Source organism: Hemiscyllium ocellatum, chromosome 36 (genome assembly GCF_020745735.1).
Source record: "Hemiscyllium ocellatum isolate sHemOce1 chromosome 36, sHemOce1.pat.X.cur, whole genome shotgun sequence".
Classification (NCBI taxonomy): domain Eukaryota; kingdom Metazoa; phylum Chordata; class Chondrichthyes; order Orectolobiformes; family Hemiscylliidae; genus Hemiscyllium; species Hemiscyllium ocellatum.
Genome location: NC_083436.1, coordinates 40860207 through 40884151, shown reverse-complemented (window position 1 = coordinate 40884151; position 23945 = coordinate 40860207). Strand labels below are relative to the sequence as shown.

General features: G+C 42.9%; 1 protein-coding gene across 5 annotated transcripts in view; it reads right to left on the bottom strand.

Annotated features, from left to right (window-relative positions):
- Positions 1-23945, bottom strand: part of bmpr1ba (bone morphogenetic protein receptor, type IBa) — a 504629-nt gene that overhangs the window by 62217 nt on the left and 418467 nt on the right. The window contains exon 1 of one of the 5 annotated variants that reach the window (XM_060851680.1): positions 19024-19082. The exons of 3 other annotated variants lie outside the window; for them this stretch is intronic. The gene's annotated coding sequence lies outside the window, so the exon portion shown is untranslated. Of the gene's footprint in view, positions 1-6094; positions 6181-19023; positions 19083-23945 lie in introns of those variants that run through there. One more of the 5 variants, XM_060851681.1, reaches the window with a different exon arrangement.

The following is a 23945-nucleotide window of genomic DNA, read 5'->3' as shown; positions in this document are numbered from 1 at the left end:
ACTCTGCGGAAACCTAAAAGAGAATATGTGGAAGAAGAACAGACATTTCTGCAAAAACTGAGCTGTCTGCATTTTGGGTAAAAAGTGAGGTCTGCAGATGCTGGAGATCTGAGCTGAAAATGTGTTGCTGGTTAAAGCACAGCAGGTCAGGCAGCATCCAAGGAACAGGAAATTCGACGTTTCGGGCCAGAGCCCTTCATCAGGAATGTCTGCATTTTGAGTCCTGTGAGGAAGGGTCACTGGACTCAAGCTGTTAACTATCTGTCTCTCGTTCTCTCTCTCGCTCTCCACAGATGAGGCCAGACCTGATTGTGTTTCTCCAGCAATTTCTGTTTTTGTTTTGAAAAAGTGTTCTTTTCTGATATCTTGGCTATTAGGTAACACTCAAAAATATATCGTCGTTGGCAATCACTTGCTAACGAGTGTGACTGTTCACCTAGGAAATTCTGGGTCATTGGTCATGGGTTCTGGCAGTTTTAATGAGCACAATCCTACAGCCCCATCTCTGATCACACATTTGGCAGATGTTTCCGGGAGGTGGAATTGGTCCTTAGGCCTTGAAATTATTGTCATTCCTTTCTCCAGTTCTTTTCCCGTACTCCTCTTATTGATGTATGTTCTCAAAGAATAATATCCCTTCATCCAGGAGTTTCTTCCAAGCCAATTCTTTCTGAGTGAGGGTCTCCCATGTACTGACACCCATGTTGTATTTCTTGAAGGAAGTCCTCAGGGAAGCTTAGGCACAAACAAAAGATCATCTTACAGGGATGGGAGTGTGCTGCGTGCAAAGTGACTGCTGCATTTCCGTACTCAGAAGTAGTTGTTGACTATAAAGTGCTCCAGATCATTCTGAACTTATGAAAGATGCTATATAAAACAGGGTGTTCAAAGCAGAACCATCACTCCCACCATTATTGATGTGAAACCTGCAATGTAGCAATGATCAAAGGCATTTATTGAGTGTAATGCCGACACTCTCCTGAAAGGAGGACAGGGGGTAGGTGCTGCTCTTCAAGTGGAAGAGCTCTGATTGGCCAGGAGGGCTTCTATTCCCAGGGTCCTGGAAGAATGCCTGCTGCTGTCTAGTTAAGGGCCTGAGTTGTACAGGTTGTGGTTGGTCAACCAAACAAGGGCAATGTGGGGCCTCACCAGTTTTGCAGCTAGTGGAAAAGACCCCCATCACTCTGCCTCCAACCTCCTAAACTTAAACTTCTGGAATTCCCTTTTTACCTCTCTCTCCTCCTTCAACAGCCCCCATAAAAACCTAACTCCTTTGACCAGGAGTTCAGGCAGCTCTCTAAAACTACTTTCTTTCACTTGGTGACAAATTTTGTCTGAAGACAATTTCTGTAAAGAAAAATTGGGATTATTTAAAGTCACTGTATGGCATCTAAAGATGTAAGATGTTGAAGTAGGATTTGTTATGCAAGGGCTCTGTTGTAACCTTGTGATGATGTCATGGAGATGCACATCACTAGGTATAAATAGCACAGTGTGGGTGAAATTAGAACTCTCTGGAAGAAGGCCTCGGATTGCAACTTACCAGATCCATAGAATGCCTTCAGGGCACTTGGAGGTGAGCACAGAGGAGGAGAGATTAGTCCTTACCTAATGTAACTTTTAGTATACCTCTGATTACCAAATACAGCTGTACTTTAACATATAATAAAGTGTTAGTTTGAACTCTAAACCTGAAGTCAGGTTTTTGACTTTGCCTTCTCCTCAACCAGTCTACCTTGAATCCAAGCTTGTGCCATGGCATCAAGCCACACAATAAAAAGCGAAATGAACCCAAGCAACTGAGACACAATGGTACAGTTTATATGCTCTTGTAAGTTCCTCTTCCAAATCACATTTTGACTTGGAATTGTATCACCATCTCCTCATCATTGCCTGGTCAAACTTGTGGGACTCCCAGCCTGACAGCTCTGATAGTGTACTCACGCCACATTTCAGGCAGCATTGGCAATGAGGAGGCAATGGTCTAGTGGCATTGTCACTGGATTGTTAATCCAGAGGCCTTGATAATGTTCTGGGGACCTGGGTTCGAATCTCGTCATGGCCAGACAGTGGAATTCGAATCTAATAAAAAGCGATCAGGAATTAAGAATCTAGAGATGCCCATGAATCCATTGTTGGAAAAACCCATCTGGATCACTAATGCCCTTCAGGGAAGAAAGCTGATCTGGCCTACATGTGATTCCAGACCCACAGCAATGTACTTGATTCTTAACTGCCCTCTGGGTAATTAGGGATGGACAATAAATGCTGTCTGGCCAGTGACACCCTCATCCTGTGAATTGATATAAATAAAAACTTCCTACCACTTTCAAGAGCAGTTAGGGATAGGCAATAAATGCTGGTCTTACCAGTAAATCCAACAGTTCATACAATATAAGAGCAGTCGTGGGCCATTCTGTATTTACTTCACCGTTCAATGAGATCATAGCTGTTCTGATTATCCTCAACTCCACTTTCCTGCCTTCTCTGCTCCATACCCTCAATTCCCTCACTGATTAAAAATCAGCCACTCTCAGTCTTGCATATACTTAATGACCCAGCCTCAACTGCCCTCTGCATGGCAGCATGGGCGGCACAGTGGTTAGCACTGCTGCCTCACAGAGCCAGAGACCCGGGTTCAGTTCCCACCTCAGACAACTGTCTGTGTGGAGTTTGCACATTCTCCCCGTGTCTATGTGGGTTTCCTCCGGGTGCTCCGGTTTCCTCCCACAGTCCAAAGGTGTGCAGGTTAGGTGAATTGGCCATGCTAAATTGCCCGTAGTGTTAGGTGAAGGGGTAAATGTAGGGGAATGGGTCTGGGTGGGTTGCTCTTCGGAGGGGCAGTGTGGACACTGTAAGTAATCTAAATCGAAGACTTCCACCAATACATGCAAGAATGAATAAAAAACACTTACAAATAAGAGTGTGCTTACAAAATCACAGGGTGAAGGTGGGCAAGCAATAAACATTAATTACTGCGGTGAAATACTATTTGTTCTATTATTATGAAGTGAAAAAGCAGCTTTTCCTGAAATATCAGTTTCAATCTTTAATTTAAATAAACCCACAGCCCTCATACTGTACTCTCCAGCACAGCTCAGTACATGTGCACTCCACTGTTCTACTTACTGGTATGGATTATTATTACACTGAACAGTAAACACATGACTCACCCCTGGGAAATAAAACCCATCTCTCTAAACCCTCTCAGATGAATCACTTCTGTTATAGGGAGTGATATTCCAAGTCAAAACTCCGCAATAGACTTACCAAGCAGTTTTCAAAAGTCCAGTTTCTTTTTACCTTGACTGTTGCTAATTTCTTTAATTTGAGCTGTGTTCCATTTGATTCCACTCTTTTAAGAAATAAGTTTTTAATAATTTCAAAAATATACTTCCTTCATAAAAGTATCTTTATGTGTGGTCACAAATGCAGTTTGGTTCTATAAAGTACCATATCAAGAAAACAAAAACTCTATCTAACCGACTCTATCTAACCGACCAATGACATCTTCTATGGAGTTAGGTCCCTGGGAGAAAAGGAGTATGGAACAACTTGACAACTCAAAGTTCACACCCAAACCTTCACTCCATTTCAGAAAGCACTGTGGAAATCAAAATTCTGCTCCTCTCATAATTGGCCTATCAAACAATTATTATAAGTTCTCCACAGTTATCAACTGTTCAAAGATGTGCAGGTTAGATGGATTGGCCATAGTGTCCAGGGATGTGCAGACTAGGTGGATTAGTCATGGGAAATGCAGAGTTGCTGGGATAGGGTAGAGGGGTGGGTCTGCGTGGGATGCTCTGTGGAGGAGTTAGTGTGGACGTGATGGGCCAAATGGCTGTTTCCATGCTGAAGGGTTTCTATGGTTCTATGAACTTTCCCACAAATAGGAACAACGTCTCCTTATTTGCTCAGTCAAACCCACATGTGATTTAAAACAAATTCAATCAATCTTTCCTGAATATTCTCTTCTCTGAACACAATCTCAGCTTCTCTGGTCAATAATTAATATTTTGTCACTTTAAACCAATGAAAGACATAGGGAAAGCTGGCTAATAGGTACAGGTGAAGACATTAAAATAATTTACCATCCAGTAGTTAATGGACTCCAAGATAAGATATTTTAGAAAATATTTCAACACTTTGTTTAAATTTGGGAAAGGGTTTAACAGGATCGATGTAGAGATGGTGTTTATAATTAATAAGGGAATCCAAAACAAGGATTCATCACTATAGGATGGTTGCTAACAAACTGAATCAGGAATCCTTACAATGTGGAAACTGGCCATTCAGTCCATCTACTCCACACACATACTCACCCGAGGCTGGAATCAAACCTGTCTCCTTGACACTGTGAGGCAACAGTGCTAACCACTGAGTCACCATGCCGGCCAGTGGCCCAATGGTTTCTCTATATCTCTGTTTTAAATCTGCCATTCTTTAGCCTAAAACTGTGACGCCTTGTTCTACGCTGCCCTACATGAGCATACACTCTCTCTATATGTACTTTGTCAATCCTCTTCTTATATATCTCTATAGATCTCCTCTCATTCTTTTAAAATCCAGAGAGTATTGGCCTAAACTGTTCAATTTCTCTTCATAAGAGAGACCCTTCATCTCTGGAATCAATTTAGCAAACCTCCTCTGAACTGTCTCCGACACAAATACATCCCTCCTCATGTAGGGGAACCAAAACTATACATTGAACTCTGAGTTCAGTCTCACTAATGTCTTGTACAGTTGCTGTAGTATTTCCTGACTTTTATACTATATTTCTTGGGCAATAAATGCCAAAATTCCATTTGCCTTGCCTTGATTAAAATGATTTTTTTATTGCTTATTCTGGGACTGAAGTCACATGTGGTCAATACCAGGTAAGGACAATAGAATGGCGTCCTTGAAAGACATGTGCGAACCAAATAGATCTTTATGGAAATTGGTTATAGCTTTATGGCAGCAATACAGAGAAACACTTCATAGGTATTTTCTAACTATCTGTTCAATCATATTATACACTGCTGGACTTTAGCCTACACCTCCTGGCTTAGAGGTAGGGACAATACCACTATTCCTTGACAGCCTTCAAAGATTCGCTTTGTACTCTCAGATTATTAACTGAACTTAAATCCCAGCAGCTGCCATTTGAACCAGTGTACCCAACTCATGAGTGCAGAGACATTACCATTACTCCATCACAATGTTGTTAGATGCACTAATTAGACGAGGGGAGGTGGCTGGTGTGTATCATAAACACTGGCATGGATCTTTCACATGGAATGACCTGAATCTGTGCTGTAATTGCAATGCTTGAATCTGCACTGAATCAGCTTGCAAACCTTATTGAACTTTATCCCAGAGAAGTTCTTTAATGAGCTCGTTATTTAGACATTTTTCTCCAATTCCCCATCCTCGTTATCAGCCCTGTTGATATTGGGCTTGCCAATTCGGTTTCACCAACAGGCAAGGCTGTTTTCACCAGTGAGCTAATTAATTTCAAACCTCGTCACTCAGGAATTACCATAATTAAAAATTGTAACCATTTTGTATAAATGCACATAATTCTTGCACACTTTTTACATCTTCATTTCAGAAACAAATATGAATTTTAAGAAGGCTTGTAAAGTATAAGTCACTGACCAAACCAGCCCCAAGTTAAAACCCTATCTTTTTTATAAGAACTACTGAGCAATAGCATAAAGGAAGAATTTTTTGTTGAAATGTTGAACAAATTTCAATAGGTTCATTCTACAAAGCATTACTTTCATGGAAACATAATTCAAATGTCTATCTTAAATTTGAACGAAGGTGACTTTTAAATACTGAGCTCCAATATCGACCTCTTGTGCTGTTTATCTCCAGTTGGACTTGGGGCACATACATGTGAAATTAATATTACATTCTTCCATTGGCAAAAGAAGTGACTCATGTGGCAATCCTAATGACTAAAATAATTATCGTAAAAGGTCTGTGTATTTATACACACATATTGACATACACACAAAACTCTGCAACTGAGCAGTACATCATCATTGATATCCAGATCTTCAAAAAGCAGGGGGAATAACACAGCCAGAACACATTGACTTACGTTTCTGTTAGATGCACAATGCTTTTCCCACAAAATCTCGGTGACAGAGGAGGTCGGACAGTGCCCTCCCGTCGGTGTGTACATGACAATGTTGTGCTCAGACACCAGCAGACTGTCCAGTCACAGAGAAGAATCAACCAAGACTGAAGCAGGGCATCTGTGAAACCAGAGTCCGAGATTTGATCTCTGGCCAAGACATGTGACTGGTCACAGGAGGCACCACTAACACAAGACCATCCTTGGCATTTGCTATTGAAACAAGGCATTAGGACAGCAATGCAAAAAATGTCGTTTGCAAAGCACCAAACGTATTGCTTTCGTTAAACAACAGTAATCAATGTTGACCACAGACTGTATTTATTGAATCTATTGCTCTGTTGCTAAAAGCATTTCAGTTTTTGAAATGTTTCCGTTCATCTCCAATGAGGAAGGACAGCATTGCTTTTGCCACACTTGCCCATACAACAACTTAAACTGACATGAGAGTTCCCTTCGCTGGTTATCAGGCTAAGGAACCCCTTACGTTTTGTGAATGTTGAAAGATGCAATGTATAAATTCCATAAACATTTACATTTCTTCAAGCGTAATTGAGAGGGACATATTGCTTCCTGAAAAAAACTGAGGAGCTGTCAGAGACAGACTGGGTCCTCAGCTCCCATCTAGTTTTCAGTTGTTACATTATGCACACCAGTCTGTCAGGATTGCAGCTCTAGAATGAGCTGGTCATTCCTAGTAATTAAAGGAATAAAGTAGCAGTAGAAAGGCCATGAAGTGAACAAGAATTATTTTATCTGTGGTGAGTTCTCTTTTATTACTTTGATTTGATGCCATGCTGTGCTCGGGCTCAAGAGAAACGGGTTGAGGAGAAGAAAGAGTTAAAACTGTGTTCAGACTTAAACTTCTAAAGTAACCCTTCTTGTTGTACGTCAATACTAAATCTTGCTACAAATAGCAGTCACCCGTATACCAACCTCTGCCCATTAATCACATTACGTAAGTATTTATTGAGTAAAAAATGAGGTCTGCAGATGCTGGAGATCACAGCTGCAAATGTGTTGCTGGTCAAAGCACAGCAGGTTAGGCAGCATCTCAGGAATAGAGAATTCATTGACTTCTACATGTCCACCTTCTAGATTACTATTCCAATGATCACTCCACCACTTCTTCCCCAACACACTATGATGATAAATAGCAAGTGCCGCTCAAGTGCCAGAACATGACCATCTCACACAAAAGAGAGCCTAACCTTCGCCCTTGTCATTCAACGGTATTACCATCACTCAATCTCCAACTATGAATGTCCTGGTGGCTAGCATCAATCAAAATCTCAATTGGGCCAACAATATAAATACTGTGGCTACAAGAGTTTGAAGTTCTGTGAAAGGTAACTCATCTCTTGTATCTCCAAAGCATGTCCACCATCTGCAGCAAGCTAGTTGTGTGATGGATTCCTTCCCACTTGCCAGGATGAGTGCACCTCCAACAAAACTCAAGAAGCTTGACAGCATCCAAGACAAACCATCCTGCATGATTAGCATTTTAATCATCACCTTCACTACTCATTCCCTTCACCTTTGACACACAGCAGTAGCAGTGTGCATTCTCTACAAGATACGCTGCTGTGACTCTTGAAGGCTCTTCCAAAAACACCTTTGAAGCCCACAACCTCTGTCATCTGAAAGAACATGGGGGAGCAGATATGTGGCAGCACCATCACCTGCAAATGCATCTTTGTGTCACACACAATCCTGCCTTGGAAGTACGTCGCTGTTCCTACATATTGCTGGGTCAAAATCATGAGATTCCCTTCCTATCAGCACCCTGGTTATCTCTAAACTCCAAAGACTGCAGCAATTCAAGAAGGCATCCTCTCCATGGTAATTAGTGATAGGCAATAAATTCTGGGCCCATCCAGTGATATCTGTATCCCCTGAATAATTTTAAAAAATACTACTAACAAAAGAACTTAATCTCATTGACAGTGTCTGCAGACTGAACAGTGATAATAAGGGAAAGGTTGATTCCAGAATTTTTTGAACTAAAGGTAGGGGAGGGTGGTAAGTGAAAATGGCATAATTTTGAAAAGCTCTATCACCCAGTGTTAAAAAAAAAGTCATCTGCAGAAATACAGTTAAATTGAAGGACTGCAAAAGGCTTAAGTGTGAACAAGAGTGGTTCTGGAGATGAAACACTTCCCAAATGACAATAAAGTACTTGGCACTTCTAAATTAGGTATAGGATCTGCACTGTCTTAGCTTTCCTTAAATGGTCCTGAGCTATGAAAGTATGACAGCACCATTTCCTAGCCCCTTCCCACATACTCGATACTGAAACTTTCTTAAAGTTAAAACTTTCAGAGTATTTGCAAATCATGGCCTCCCTAAACAGAAGGTCTTCACTGATCGAATTCCCAAACCGGAGCAAAATTTGCTTAATTTTTTTGTATCCGAGTAAACTCCTGCAATAACACTTTTTTTTGCTTCACAAAAGATTGAAAATGAAGATTCAGTGTCAATTGTAGCTCGGTAAAATAGGTCCATAGAAACATTGGAGGAGGCCATTCAGCGCCTGCTGCCTGCTGTGCAATTCTAGATCCTGGTGACTCTGCCTCATCCCCATTTTCCTGCGCCATCCTCATATTCCTTGACGTTATTGACATCAAAATTATTGTCCTGAAGCTAATCTATGACTGAGCTTGAATAGCGGTTTAGAGTACAAAATTCCAAAGACTCACCATCCTCTGGACAAAGAAATCCCTCCACATCTCATTCCTGAAGGATCCGTCTCTTATTCTGAGACCATGTCCATTGATTGTAGACATTCTCAGCCAGGAGAAACCTTTCTGTGTCTACTCCACCCCTTTAGGGATTTCTTCAGCTACAACGCAATTGCCTTTAATTTTCCCAATTTGTCGTAAATTTCCAATCCCCGTTCTGGGAATTTCTGACCTCATTAGTGCAGAGTTGCCAGAGTAAAGCACCTTTGGCAGGGTTGTTGTTTCCTGGAGGTGACATTATGCATCTTTCTGCCTTTTCAAGTTAATGCAACAGATACTATGGCACTGTTTTTAAACCAAAAAAAATCTTCAGACTGATATTTATGCTTCAAATCATAAAATGACAGAAGAAAACCGGCCACTTGCTTTGCTGCTTTTTAAAGGGAGTCATAGAGATGTACAGCATGCAAACCGACCCTTCAGTCCAACGTGTCCATACCAGCCAGATATCAAAAATTAATCTAGTCCAATTTGCCAACACTTGGCCCATACCCCTCTAAGCCCTTCCTATTCATAGACCCATTCAGATACCTTTTGAGTTGCTTTCAGAAACCTGGCTGCTGCCACTTGGATCTGTGACTACACTTCATTATTTCACTTCCTTTTAAACTAAACAATGCTATTAAGGAGAGAGTTCCAGGATTTTGACCCAGTGAAGGAATGGCGATATATTTCCAAGTCAGGATGGTGAAATGGCTGGGAGGGGAACTTGCAAGGGGTGGTGTTCCCATATATCTGCTGCCCTTGTCCTTCAAGATGCAAGTGATTGTGTGTTTGTGATCCCATGACCCTTGGACTTGAAATATTAACTCTGTCTCTCCCTCTCTCCACAGATGCTGCCAGACTTGCCAAGTTTCTCCAGCACTTTCTGTTTTTGTTGGCTTCAGATTTTGCTTTTGTTCTTTGCTTTATACCTTCATTCACGAGTGGGACATGGGCTCCATCGGCTGGGCCCAGCATTTATTGCCTGGTCTCCAGTTGCCCTTGGGAAGATGTAGTGAGCTGACTTCTTTTACTGGTGCAGTTCATCTGCTGTAGGTAGATACAAAATGTCCTTAGGGAGGGAATTCCAGAAATGTGACACGGTGACAGTGGTGTTGCCAGACACCCTGAGTAGCCCTAGCACTTTGTCTTCTTTTTACTTTAAGTTTCTGGGATCTGAAGTACTTTACTCTAAATTCCTTAGAAGATGTTGTTGGAAGCAGCTGCCTCTGTTTAATTTCACTCACTGAAGTCTTCCCAGTCTATCGGTTTAATGGATAAACATCTCCCACAGTCCTCCCTTCTACTCATGTTCTACCCAGATCAGCATATCTGCACACTGGTGAAATATTGTGAAGAAAACAACAAATGCTGGAGATCACAGCAGATCAGGCAGCATCCATGGAAATAGTCAGCTAACGTTTTGAGTCCAGATGACTCTTCCTCACAGCAGAGCTCTCTCTCCGTGGATGCTACCTGACACACTATGATCTCCAGCATTTGTTCTTTCCACTCCAGATTCCAGCAGCTGCAGTAATCTGCTCCAACCTTAAGTATGGCTAAAATGCTTTGCAATGGTCTGACGTTGCAAGACGTGCTGAAATAGTACAAGCTTTTTTAATTTCCATATACTGATTAAGCCGCTGATGCTGAGGTAGGCAAAGCAGCAAGCAATCTGAGGGGTCCTGTGGAACCTCACTGGTCATTATGGATGATCTTGGGGAGTACTTGTCCGTTTTTATGATTGCAAATTTCTTTTGAGAACACACATCAGTTCCTTTGAAACAGGAACACCTTTGAGGAACTGTTCAAGTTTGCTTTAACTAAAACAAAAGCGACAAGCAATGCCTTACTGTATTTTTAAAAAGTGCAAATTTGGCATTTAAAATTCTATTTGCTATTTTTCTCAGCAGGCTAATTGGAAATTATTGAAATGAATTCTGGTCAGACTTCTTATAGACTAGGTTTGAATTCACTTCACCAGGAACTCTATTGGTCAGGTTTTAATTCCTTCAGTATAGCTTTAAATCAAATCTGGACTCAGGAGGCACAAGATTATTAAAAGTAGCCATTCCCTCATGCTCATTGTGAAGAAACAACAATTACAGGTTATCACTGACTTCTTTTTAAAGAGAATTATACGGAAGAAATATGCTGTTTTGTTTAACAACATCAGAATGAGAAATAATAGTGCAAGGTAGATTATTTTATCAGGACATCGATATTTTTCCTGTAGCAGGGCATTGAAGAACACATTTCATTGTGTGAAGTTATCCCCTGAACCTTTAAAGTTTTAAAGTTTATGTGGAGGGTATGAGCCAACCACTGCACAGCTGGGGAAAAGAAAAACTAAAATGCTAAAACAGGGCCAGACATTGTGCAAACTACAAAACTTCAAGTCTGTTTCTATCACCACAACTGCTGAGTTTCTCCAGCATTCTCTCTGTTCAAGTGATGTGGAGTTAACAGTACAAAGATTGAGAAAGCAGTATAAACCAGACTGAGTGAAAGTAAAGGGAAATGAAGAGGGTAAGGAAGATGGATAAAGAAAAAAGGGAGCAGTGACAGAACTGAAAGGTTTTAAATCATCCATTTTAAAATCCCCAACAACAATTAAACCTGAAATGAAACAACAATGAAACCCTATATTTGAAATTAGCTTTCATTGCCAGAGAAGTTGACCATATGTAATTATAATCACATTGTTAATAGGACACTTAGACTGAAATGATTTGTTTTACATTTTGTGTGCATTTCGTTAACATTTACAATGCTCATCTGCTGACTTGACACCACTCACTGCAAAGTCAAGATTAGAGTGGTGCTGGAAATGGACAGCAGGTAAGGCAGCATCCAAGGAACAGGAAAATGGATAGGGGTTTCAGGCAAAAGTTCTGAGTCTCATTCCTGATGAAGGGCTTTTTTTTGCTCCTCAGATTTTTTTGCTCCTCGGATGCTGCCTGACCTGCTGTGCTTTTCCAGCACCACTCTAATCTAGACTCTGATCTCCAGCATTTGCAGTCCTCACTTTTGACTACTCACTCCATTTCAAATCAGGAGGATGAGAGCAAGATGTTGATATTGCAAAGCCAGAATTTGCCAGACCATTTACACCCAGTTAATGGCAAGTGTCATTTGCCAGACTGTTACAGGAAAGCATGAGCCAATATTCCCAGATATTGTGCCAATGCTGGTTTAATGGGTAATCCTCCATGCATTGTGAATAGCTAAGAATAAAGTTTATTCATTCATTGTTATATGTCCTTTCCTTAGCCAGTTCTCCACCTGCCATCAGCATCCATTGTATATGAAGCACAACGTAATGCTCTCATATCAAATATTAATACCTGCTCTTGCTTCCTGCTGAGATTTAAAAGGACCATATTTAATCAGCTTTTTGCCAAAGGCTACATTTCTGGAGGTATAGGAAAGGGAAAAAAGATGGTTCTCAGTTACAAAAATGGTAAGTTCCCACTGCTGTTCTTTTGGTATGATTCATAGAATGACAGCATAGAAGGCAGCCATTAGGCCCATTGCAGTGGTGTTCGCTCTTTGAAATGGCTAAACAGTTTGTCCCCCCTCCCCTGCTTTCTCCCCAGAGCCTGGCATACTCCTCGTTTTCAGTCCACTGATCCTTTCCTCTTAATTATTCATTTTGTGGGATGTGGGCGTTGCTGGCTGGGCCTGCATTTATTGCCCGTCCCTAGTTGCCCTTGAGAAGGTGGGGGGTGAGCTGTCTTCTTGAACCACTGCAGTCCACCTGCTGTGGGTTGACTCAGAATGTAATTATGGAGGGTGTTTCAGGATTTGGACCCAGCAACACTGAAGGAGCAGTGCTGTATTTCCAAATCAGCATGGTGAGTGGTTTGGAGAGGAACTTGAAGATGGTGGTCTTCCCATGTATCTACTACCCTTGTCCTTCGAGATGGAAGTGGTCATGCATTTGGAAGGTGATGTCTGAGGATCTTTGGTGAATTTCTGCAGTGCATCTTGTAGATAATAGACATTGCTGTTACTGAGCATTGGTATTGGAAGGTGTGGATGTGGTGCCAATCGAGTGGGGGCTGCTTTGTCTTGGATGTTGTCAAGCTTCTTGAGTGTTGTTAGAGCTGCACTCATCCAGGCAAGTGAGGAATATTCCATCACACTTCTGATTTAGTGCCTTGTAGATGGTGGACAGGCTTTCGGAGTCAGGGAGTGAGTTAGTCGCCGTAGCCTTCCTAGCCTCTGACCTGCTGTTGTAGTCACTGTGATTATGAGGTGAGTTGAGTCGATCCTCTTTCTGAAAGTCTGCCTCAACCTAGACTGACAGGCACAGCCACTCGATCGATCCATCTAATCATGAACATAAGCAGATAAGTGGTCACTCCGAAGTTGTCATTCCCAGGTGCCCACGTCATTGAGAAATTTATTCCAGAAATTTACATGAGGCACCATTTCTACGGAAGGTCTTACACATAAAGGAAGGAACTTGTAAGGTGATGAGAAACCAATTCCCTTTCTGAAGTCATGGCAACAAAAGAACAATCAACTGATATGAGTGAGCCAAAAGCTATTGCAAAATACATGCAAATGGTTGGGTCTAAACCCACAGGAAGTGCTCACCTAAAACTTAAAAAGAGCTCAGCATTTTAAATTAGTTCCAATATTATTGTAGACCGTGGGCAGACATTACTGGATATGAATTCCATCTGCTGGCAATGTGTGGAGAGGAGCAGAACATTCCTTTAGTTCCTTTGGGAATTCCCTCAGGTCTTTGCAAGAATAGGAAATCCTTTGAAGGTGCCTGTTGTTCTGAGGCAAGAAAGAGTTATGCGTTCCGGTGTGTGCAGTTTTGTTATCCATTACATGGACCAGGTTTGAAAAACAACAGATTAATCCTCAACTGAATTCCTCGGCTGTAAAAACATCTTTTACTGAAGTGAAGACGACGACTCAATTTATTGCTAACTCTGAACAAGTTCATTCCAAATTGATGTTGTTGGAGAAAGTGGTGAATCAGAGAAGGGAGATACAGATATAGGAGGAGGTGGATTAGCCTCTTTCACCATTCATTAATCCATATAGAATCAGAGAATCATCATAGAACAGTGTGGAAGCAGGCCATTTGGCCCAACACACTGATCCCCCGAAGAATTCCCCCCCTTATTCAGACCCACCTCCCTACCCTATCCCCACATTATCTTATGGCTAATCCACCTAGCCTGCACATCCCTGGGCACTATGGTCGGTTTAAGAATCTTAGAATCCCTACAGTGTGGAAACAGGCCCTTTGACCCAACAGGTCCACATCGACTCTCCAAAGAGTAACCCACCCAGACCCATTCCCCTAACCCTATTGTTCCATATTTACCCCTGATTAATGCACCCAGCCTATACATCCCTGAACACTATGGGTAATTTAACATGGCCAGTTCACCCTAATCTACACATCTTTGGATTGTGGGAAGAAATTGGAGAACCCGGAAGAAACCCACGCAAACATGGGGAGAATGTATAAACTCCGTGGCTGATCTGTGACTGAGCTCCACATACTTGCCTTTGTCCAAAAGCATTTAATAGCTGTGGTTTAAAAAAAAACTATCAATCTTAGAATTAAAAGTAACATTCTAGCATCAATTGGTGCTGTAAAAGTGAGTTTCAAACCAATACCACACTTTGTGTGATTAAATTTTTATTAACTTCATTTGTAAAAGTTCTGGCGCTAATTCTAAGACCATGTCCCCTCCCCGAACCCCAGACTCCCAAACCAGTAGAAATAGCTTCCGTCCATCTACACTGTAAAGATTTCCTTCATACCTTGAAACTTTTTGATCAGATCATGCCTCAAGCTTCTAAATTGTGGAGGTTACAAGCCCAAATGGAGATCAGAAATGGGAAAAGAACTATTTGCTACATTGCTGAAAATGTGTTGCTGGAAAAGCACAGCAGGTCAGGCAGCATCCAAGGAACAGGAGAATCGACGTTTCAGGCATAAGCCCTTCTTCAGGTTCCTGCTTTTCCAGCAACACATTTTCAGCTTTGATCTCCAGCATCTGCAGTCCTCACTTTCTCCTATTTGTTACATTGAACATGTATCTTTGGACAAGCAGTTGATATGTGGAAGTATCAAGGTCCAACACAGAATTGGGCCATTTGGACCTCTCACTTGATGAATACTCATAGTTCTAACCATGCCTAGTCACCTCAGTTCCTGTAGGCCTAACAACTCCTTAGCCATCTGTCTACCCATCTAACCAGGAAAGCTGACATAGTTACTGCCTCAACCATTAGTCCAAAACGAATGGCATATACTCATAGGACGCCAGTTCTGCTTTCAGCTCGAGACCATTTGCACATGATATTGTGTCAATTCCACCAGGCCCACCTTTATTCTGGATACTTCAACCATTGGAAACTTCTCTAGTTTGAAACTCATCCACCTTCTTTGTCCTTTATTCTTTACAATCTAGTGAGATTGTTTTGTGAAGGTATAAACTGGAAGTGGTCTCACTCCAATTACTGCTGCTTCCCCTTTCTTATGGAAGATGGCTGCTTCTTGCACTGAAACACAAGAACGTACAAGGTAGCAGCAGGGCTGGACCCCTCCCTCCTGCTCCGCCATTCAACGTGATCATGGTCGATCAATGAGCTCAATACCCTAATCCTGCCTTCCCCTCATATTCCTTTAGCAACGCAAGCTAGATCTACCACCTACTTGAGAGAGAAGACAATGCGTTGGCCTTTCTGTGGTAGTGAATTTCACAGGCTCCCCACTCTCTGGGTGAAGGCATTTGCATGTGTATTGCCATCTGTTTTCATTCCAATAATGTCATGGAGCCTGAAGACCAAGCTTTGTCAGCAGCAGCCAGGATGAATTGAGAGATTCGGTACAAACTGCTCAGCCTTTCCAACTTGGCATTGCGGCCTTGCCTCCCTGTACTGTGTGCTTGCTTGAAGGAAACACCATCACCAATAGTCAAAATTGCCCCAGTGTGGCTTCTTCAGAAATAGAGTTCGAAAACTTAGCTCTGAAGATGAGTTACACCAGATTTGAAACGTTAACTCTGTTTTTCTCTCTCCACAGATGCTGCCAATACTGCAGTGTTCTGCCAGCATTCTCTGTCTGTTTCACTCTCTCTCAGCTGGGATCTTCAATTCCATACATCTCTGCTGTTGAGAACACCTGAGTGCTGGGCTCTCTCTAATCCCATTTGATACCTATGATGTTCTGAATGCATCTCATGTGGTACCTGTCCATCAGCTTAATATGTTTGGACTAGGTAATCCATACTTCACAGGCATATAGAAGAGCAAGTATTTTACACACAGCAAGTTTTCTTGTAAGTCTGATACCTTGTTTCCTCCACAATATCTTGAATAAAGGGCAGATGCTGAACTTACACTCACAATTCTATTGGCCAAATTGCTGTCCTTTCTGGTAATAGTGGTTCTGAGATCAGTAAACCTATCTACAGCCTTCAGGATTGTGACATTGATACATACAAAAGAGAGGGCTACAGAGATGATCATCTTGGTTGGAACCGTACCAGTTCATCATTGCACACCTCCTCAATCATAGCACATTAATACAAATATCATTTACTTCACGCTATGTTAAAGGATTTTTTGTGTGTATAACAACATATCACTTTGGGAATGATTGACCTCATTATTTTTAATGAAACAAATCATAGTTATTTCTTATATAATGCAAATATATTTTTTTTAAAAAGCAGTAAGTTACACTATAAACTAGAACTGACAGCCTGGACAGTACATCACATTACAACTCAATTACAGTTTGATCAAGTTTCGGAAACTGCCCACGTACAATCACCGTGGTTATGCTAACATCATAAGTTCCTAACTGAATCGCAATGAACTTTTGTTTTGCTCAGTTCTTGGTTTTCCTACTTATCCAAAGTTTCACTATTGCTTTTAAATGAAAGAAAAAAATTTCTTTCACTTTAGTTAGTCACGTACTTTTGTGTTTTTCATATAAATTATTTATTTGACCTTCCTTTCCCTTCATCACAATGAACCATCTTGTATCTTTATCCCCTCATGCAGTTACAAGAATTTTCAGAGTCATGATGAATAGAGTATAAATGATCTCAGCTGATCAGTGTGTACGTTCCTTCGGTTTGTGAAATACCACAGAAACCTCCACCAAAACCCAAGATATTAAGACAAATGAGCATGTTGTGTTCTGGTAAAAGGGAGCAAGAAATAGTGGAGAGATTCAGGCAGATATATCTGATGGATATTTGTTTGAGATGTTTTTGAAGTCTGGCAGCAGATTAAGAGAGGACAGTAATCCAATACACTTGCTGTAGTGCCTGCAATCAGATACAGGGGTGGAAGTGTCCAGCGGTCTTGTCAAGGTGATGATACCAATTTAATAATATATAACATAAAGAACTGCAGAAACAAAAAAAAACGAAATTGCTGGAAAAGCTCAGCAGATCTGGCAGCATTTATGGAGAGAAATCAGAATTAACATTTCAGGTTGAGTGACCCTCCCTCAGAAGTGCGGATACTGGAAATCTGAAGCAAAAACAGAAATTGTTGGAGAATCTCAACAGGTCTGGACTAATGTTTTAAATCTGGTGACTCTTGAATCTTGATGGCTATTGCACAATGCAGAGTGATGTCAATAGCGTGGGTTCAATTCCTGCATGGGTTGAGGTTACCATGACAGACTGTCCTTTACAACCTTTCTCCTCTCCTGAGCTTTGCCGACCATCAGGTTAAACCACCACCAGCCATCTCTCTCTAATGGTGACAACTTGATGCCCAAGTCAGCTGGAAGGGAAAACCAGAATTATTTTGTTGTCCCTTGCACTTCTTGATAAGAAGAAAACCCCAATGTTACCAAAGGAAGCAGCCATCAGACACGGAACAATTTGTTCTTGTTTGTTAAACAGATCCGAGTTCATCTGAAAAGACGTCAACAATACTGACTTTTTAAATCTGGTCAAGGTGAAGATTATGAATCCCACCACTACATTTACCATCTCGATAGCATCATGAAAGTGGCCCCTTGGAATAAAAAAAGACATCCACTTGGGATTGTTTAGCAACTTAAGCTCACATGTGTTACTCTAATTTGCCATTTGTTCAGCTCCCATCTGTGTTGTCATCCTGTTCTCAGATGGCAGTCCTGTGAACGATCACAAAGTTTCTTCAAACTGTTGACAAAACATAGGACTGCTTGCTGCATTAATCCTGCACCTGTGAGCTGTTATTCAGCAGAGAAAAAAATGCCGTCAGCACAGCTCTTTGCTGAACACTACCCCCTCATCGCAGTTTAATAAGATTCAGCTGCTTTTTGAGTACTCTTTGTCCGAACCTCTTTGATTTCAGACAGCCAAGAAATTTATTCCGCTCAGGCATGTCTGTGACAAATTGCTAAATTAGGTGCAAAGAGAGAATTTGGGGAACTGAGGATGGAAAAGAAGGATAAAAAAAAGGGAGACAATGCTAAATAAAGAATAGGGGCTTGTGAACGCTGACTCACAGGACTACGATCATTCAGTGTTTCAAACCACAACATCAACTATGAGAGCAACAACTTTTTAGTGACTCTGAGTTTCAATCACGTTCTTTTAACCACAGTATTTCAGAATTCTGCTATCTTTAGCCCAACTCAGATGACATTGTGTTCACCCATTGACTCTCACTGGCTTACACAGACTCCTAATCTAGCAATATCTTGATGTGGAGGTGCTGGTGTTGGACTGGGGTGGACAAGGTCAGAAGTTACATGACACTGTCCCTATGAAGGGGCAGCCTTACAGAAGCTTGTGATTTCCAATGAACCTTTTGGACTGTAACCTGGTGTCGTGTGACTTCTGATCTTAGCAATAACTTGATTTTAAGACTCTACCTTGTGGAAGCGTCATATTGGACTTGAAATGTTAACAATTTTTCTCTCTCCACAGATGCCATTCCTGCTGTGTTTCTTTGTTTTCATTTCAGATCTTTAGTGTATGTGCATTTGTTTTAAAATTCTTCTCCTTGTCTTTGCATTCTTTTCCTTGTCTGTGTACACCCTCACAAACCTCCCTTGGCCCTACAACCCTCTGACATCTCTGTGCTCCTCCAAATGTTATGTCTTGTGTGTCCTCTATCCAACACAGACAGTAATGACTTGGTTGTAGGCTGCAGACAGGTTTAGAATCTCACCTGAAAGATGTCACCCCCAACGGTGTAGCACTCCCTCGGAACCACACTGAAATGTCAGTCTGAGTTATCCAGTCCTGGAGTGGGGACCTAAGCTGAGAGGCGAAAGTCTAACCAGCAGGGTCTGAGCTGTCTAGCAAGGATTCTTTCTGCAGAATTAGCATTGGAAATCCTGCTAGTGTAAAGGTTGTGAGGTTATTGCTACATGGGGGCAGTAAATTCCGACATTACCAGGATGGAATCAGGGAATTCTAAATGGTATCGCAAAACCAGAGGTGGAAAAATGAGGTCAAAATCTTTCCATTACGCACAACATGAAATAAAATGCTTTGCTGAACATGTGATACAACTGGTTTACTAGTCTCTGGGATATAAGGAGCTGAATTCAGACACAAACATGAGAATGAACCTTTCTGGATTGCAGCTCCTCATCAAGTTATAATGGACAGGAAAAGACCAGCTAGTCAATCAAAATGCAGATTGAGATCAGATGGACTGAGGATTCCTTTTCAATTCCCCTAGTGATGCCACAGTTCGGACCACATTTAAGAACTTTGCAAATTTACTATGTGCTTTGAGTGGGAAGAACTAAGCAATTTGTCCCTTGTTTTTTTTTACAACATCATGAACAGCATACAAGCTAGTGTGGTTTATGCCTGGGTTAATTTATTTCACCATGTCTGGTCTGGAACATACCTCGGTCATTAAGGGAAAATAGGAATAAAAAGGCAGTTAGCCTATAAAAGGGACAGAAGAACCAACCGTTCCTCTGGATCAGAGCAGCTTTTGTAGAGAAAGCATTGTAAAATATAAACATAAATACTTTACTTGGAGAAAGAAAGCTCCACCAGTAACAATCCAGACAATGTGGTTTGTGGATTTGTATCCAGAGAGCTATTTTATCACATTGCTTCATTTACACTCAGACAGAAATGGCTCTAAGTCAACACAGCAGGGATGGACAAATTACTTTCCATCCCACACCCAGAGTCCTGAGGCAGAGATCGCTGGGCAGGGGTGAGCAATACTCAGTATTGTTACAGTGCCTCACTACATTGTTCGTGTTGTGTATAGTTACTGTCACATGGCAAGAGATAGCAAGCCAAATGGGAAGTGAGAACCATTGGTGAGATATGGAATGCTAGCAATTCTGACTCCTCCACATACACACCCACAGACACACACCAACACACACACACATACACACCCACAGACACACACCCACAGACACACCCACATACACAAACACCCCCACACCCTCATACCCAGAGACACACATCTCACTCCACATACACACACAGACTCACACCAACACACACACCCACATGCACACACTCACATACACACCCACAGACACACACCCACAGACACACCCACACACCCACACCCAGAGACACAAATATCACTTCACATACACACTCCCATACCCACATCCCCATACCCACACTCCCATATCCACACCCCCACACCCACACCCCCACACCCACACTCTATACCCACACCCCATACCCACACCCACATACCCACACCCCCATACCCACACTCCCACACCCACACTCCCACACCCACACCCCCATTCCCACACTCCCATATACACACCCCCACTCCCACATTCCCATTCCCACACTCCCACACCCACACCCCCATTCCCACACTCCCATATACACACCCCCACTCCCACATTCCCATTCCCACACCCCCACACCCACACCCCCATTCCCACACTCCCATATACACACCCCCACTCCCACATTCCCATTCCCACACCCCCACGCCCACACCCCCACTCCCACATTCCCATTCCCACACCCCCACACCCACACCCCCATTCCCACACTCCCATTCCCACACCCCCACACCCACACCCCCATTCCCACACTCCCATACCTACACCCCCACACCCCCATTCCCACACTCCCATATCCACACTCCCACACCCACACCCCCATTCCCACACTCCCATATCCACACTCCCACACCCACACCCCCATTCCCACACTCCCATATCCACACCCCCACGCCCACACCCCCACTCCCACATTCCCATTCCCACACCCCCACTCCCACACCCCCATTCCCACACCCCCACACCCACACCCCCACGCCCACACTCCCACACCCACACTCCCATATACACACCCCCACTCCCACACCCCCATTCCCACACCCCCACACCCACACCCCCATTCCCACACTCCCACACCCACACTCCCATATACACACCCCCACTCCCACATTCCCATTCCCACACCCCCATTCCCACACCCCCACGCCCACACCCCCATTCCCACACTCCCATACCTACACCCCCACACCCACACCCCCATTCCCACACCCCCATTCCCACACCCCCACGCCCACACCCCCATTCCCACACTCCCATACCTACACCCCCACACCCACACCCCCATTCCCACACCCCCACTCCCACACCCCCATTCCCACACTCCCATATCCACACCCCCACTCCCACACCCCCATTCCCACACTCCCATACCTACACCCCCACACCCCCATTCCCACACCCCCACTCCCACACCCCCACACCCACACCCCCATTCCCACACCCCCATTCCCACACCCCCACACCCACACCCCCACTCCCACACCCCCATTCCCACACCCCCACACCCACACCCCCACTCCCACACCCCCATTCCCACACTCCCATATCCACACTCCATACCCACACCCCCACTCCCACACCCCCATACCCACACTCCCATACCCACACCTCATACCCACACCCCATATCCACACCCCATATCCACACCCCCATACCCCTCCACATACACACCCACAGACACACACACCCACACCCCATACCCACAGACACACACACCCGCATACACATAAACACACCCACACCCCGTACCCACATCCCCATACCCACAGACACACACATCCATATACACACACACCCACATCCCCAAACCCACAGACACATACCTGCCCACATACACACACACTCACAGACAGACCCATCCAGCCATAACCACGCACATCCATACCCACAGACATACATACCACTCCACATACACACCCACGTACCCACACACACACCAACCCACACCCCATATCCACACCCACAAACACACATACCTCTCCACATACATACCCACAGACACGCACATCCACATACACACCCCACCCCCACATCCCCATAACCACAGACACATACCCGCCATATACATACACACCCACTCACAGACACACCCACTATGAAGCAAGCATGCACATCCACCATACACACCCACCCACACACACACACATCTAATTCGCACACCCAAAGGACACACACCCTACCACATACACACCTACCCACATACATACACATACACACTCACCCACATACATATACATATACACACCACAGACACACCCACCCAGTAGCAAACACACACCTACACACCCACAGATACACATCCACAGACACACACACATACGCACCCCCACATACCCACAGACACACATACACCCGCCACATAGACACCCACAAACATACACACACCCACAGGCACACCCATGTACACCCGCACAGATACAAACACCCACGTACACCCCCACAGACACAAACACCCAAAGACACACACATCCACACCCATAGACACCTACAAAAATACACATACACCCACATAAACATACACACCCCCAGCTTATTAATGAGGAGTGTAAACCAGTGAGTACACTGCTTTATAATAAACAGATCTTAAGCACACTGTTCATTACATAGTAAAACACAGAGGAGCTATTATGCAGTAGGGGAGAAAGAATCAATTGTTTCACTGGGCTTTCTGCTGATGTGGTGGCAGGAAATTGGGATGATCCCATAGAAACTTGACCCCCAAAACTTTTAACAGCAAAGAAATTATGACCTTGCAACAATGCAGTCCATTACAAACCAATAGCCAGCACAACAACAGCCTTAAGTCCTAATCAAAAGTGCTTAAAAACTTTGTTGATTAATTGTTAACAAGTTTACTTTTGAAATCTTCCCCCACAGCCCCATCACCTCCAAATAAAAGTGAATTATTTCATTGTCCTCTTGCAACACATAACTACTGTCCTAATGCTGACTTTCTCTGATGCCAAGTTTGTAATGTTTTTCTATATTACTGTGCAGACTTTATCAATAAACTGGAAGCTATCAGGCAAAGCTGACATTCACAGTACAACAAAAGGAAAAAGCTCACACAAATCAAGTAAAGAGGAGCACAGAGAATGGAGTGTGAAAATCCTTTCAAGTTAAAATATGGAAAATAATTAGACAATGATCGTTTTAAAAAGGAAACAAAGATTGGCTGATCGAATCAAACAATGTGTTCTTCCACTGTAGAGCACACACCACATCCAACCAGCCTGCACTTACAAAACCCAGAACAAAACACCTCCTGCTGTATGTAATTCAGTAACTGGACAACACTTTCTGAATACCCCTAAGTGTGCTAATGCGACACTGCCAAGCAGCTGAAGATGACTGGTCAAGATCACAATCTGGCTCATTTGCACTTGGTGAAAGCAAGTGTTTTCATACAGAGGGACCAATTCTCTGTAAACAAATACTCTAATCTTGTGAATCTTTGAGGAACTTGGAGAATCTTGGCCAATCAAAGCTGCCTTGCCAACCAATCAGCATTTCTTTTCTCCTGTGATATAAATTATTATCATCTCTTGAAATTTAGCATTCTTGAGTTTTCCCTGATGTGGACAGGAGAAAAAGCTTCACTATCATGTGTCTCTTTTCAGCAACAATAAAGAAAAAGGAAATACCTGCATTTGAATAGCGTCTTTCACGATTTCAGGGTGTTTCAAATTACTTTAAATCAATGAAATTGTTTTTATTACTAGTTGGTGTTGTAACACACTTGGCGACCCCACAAGCAGCAATATAATAACTACCAGATAACCTCTTATGTTTGGTGATG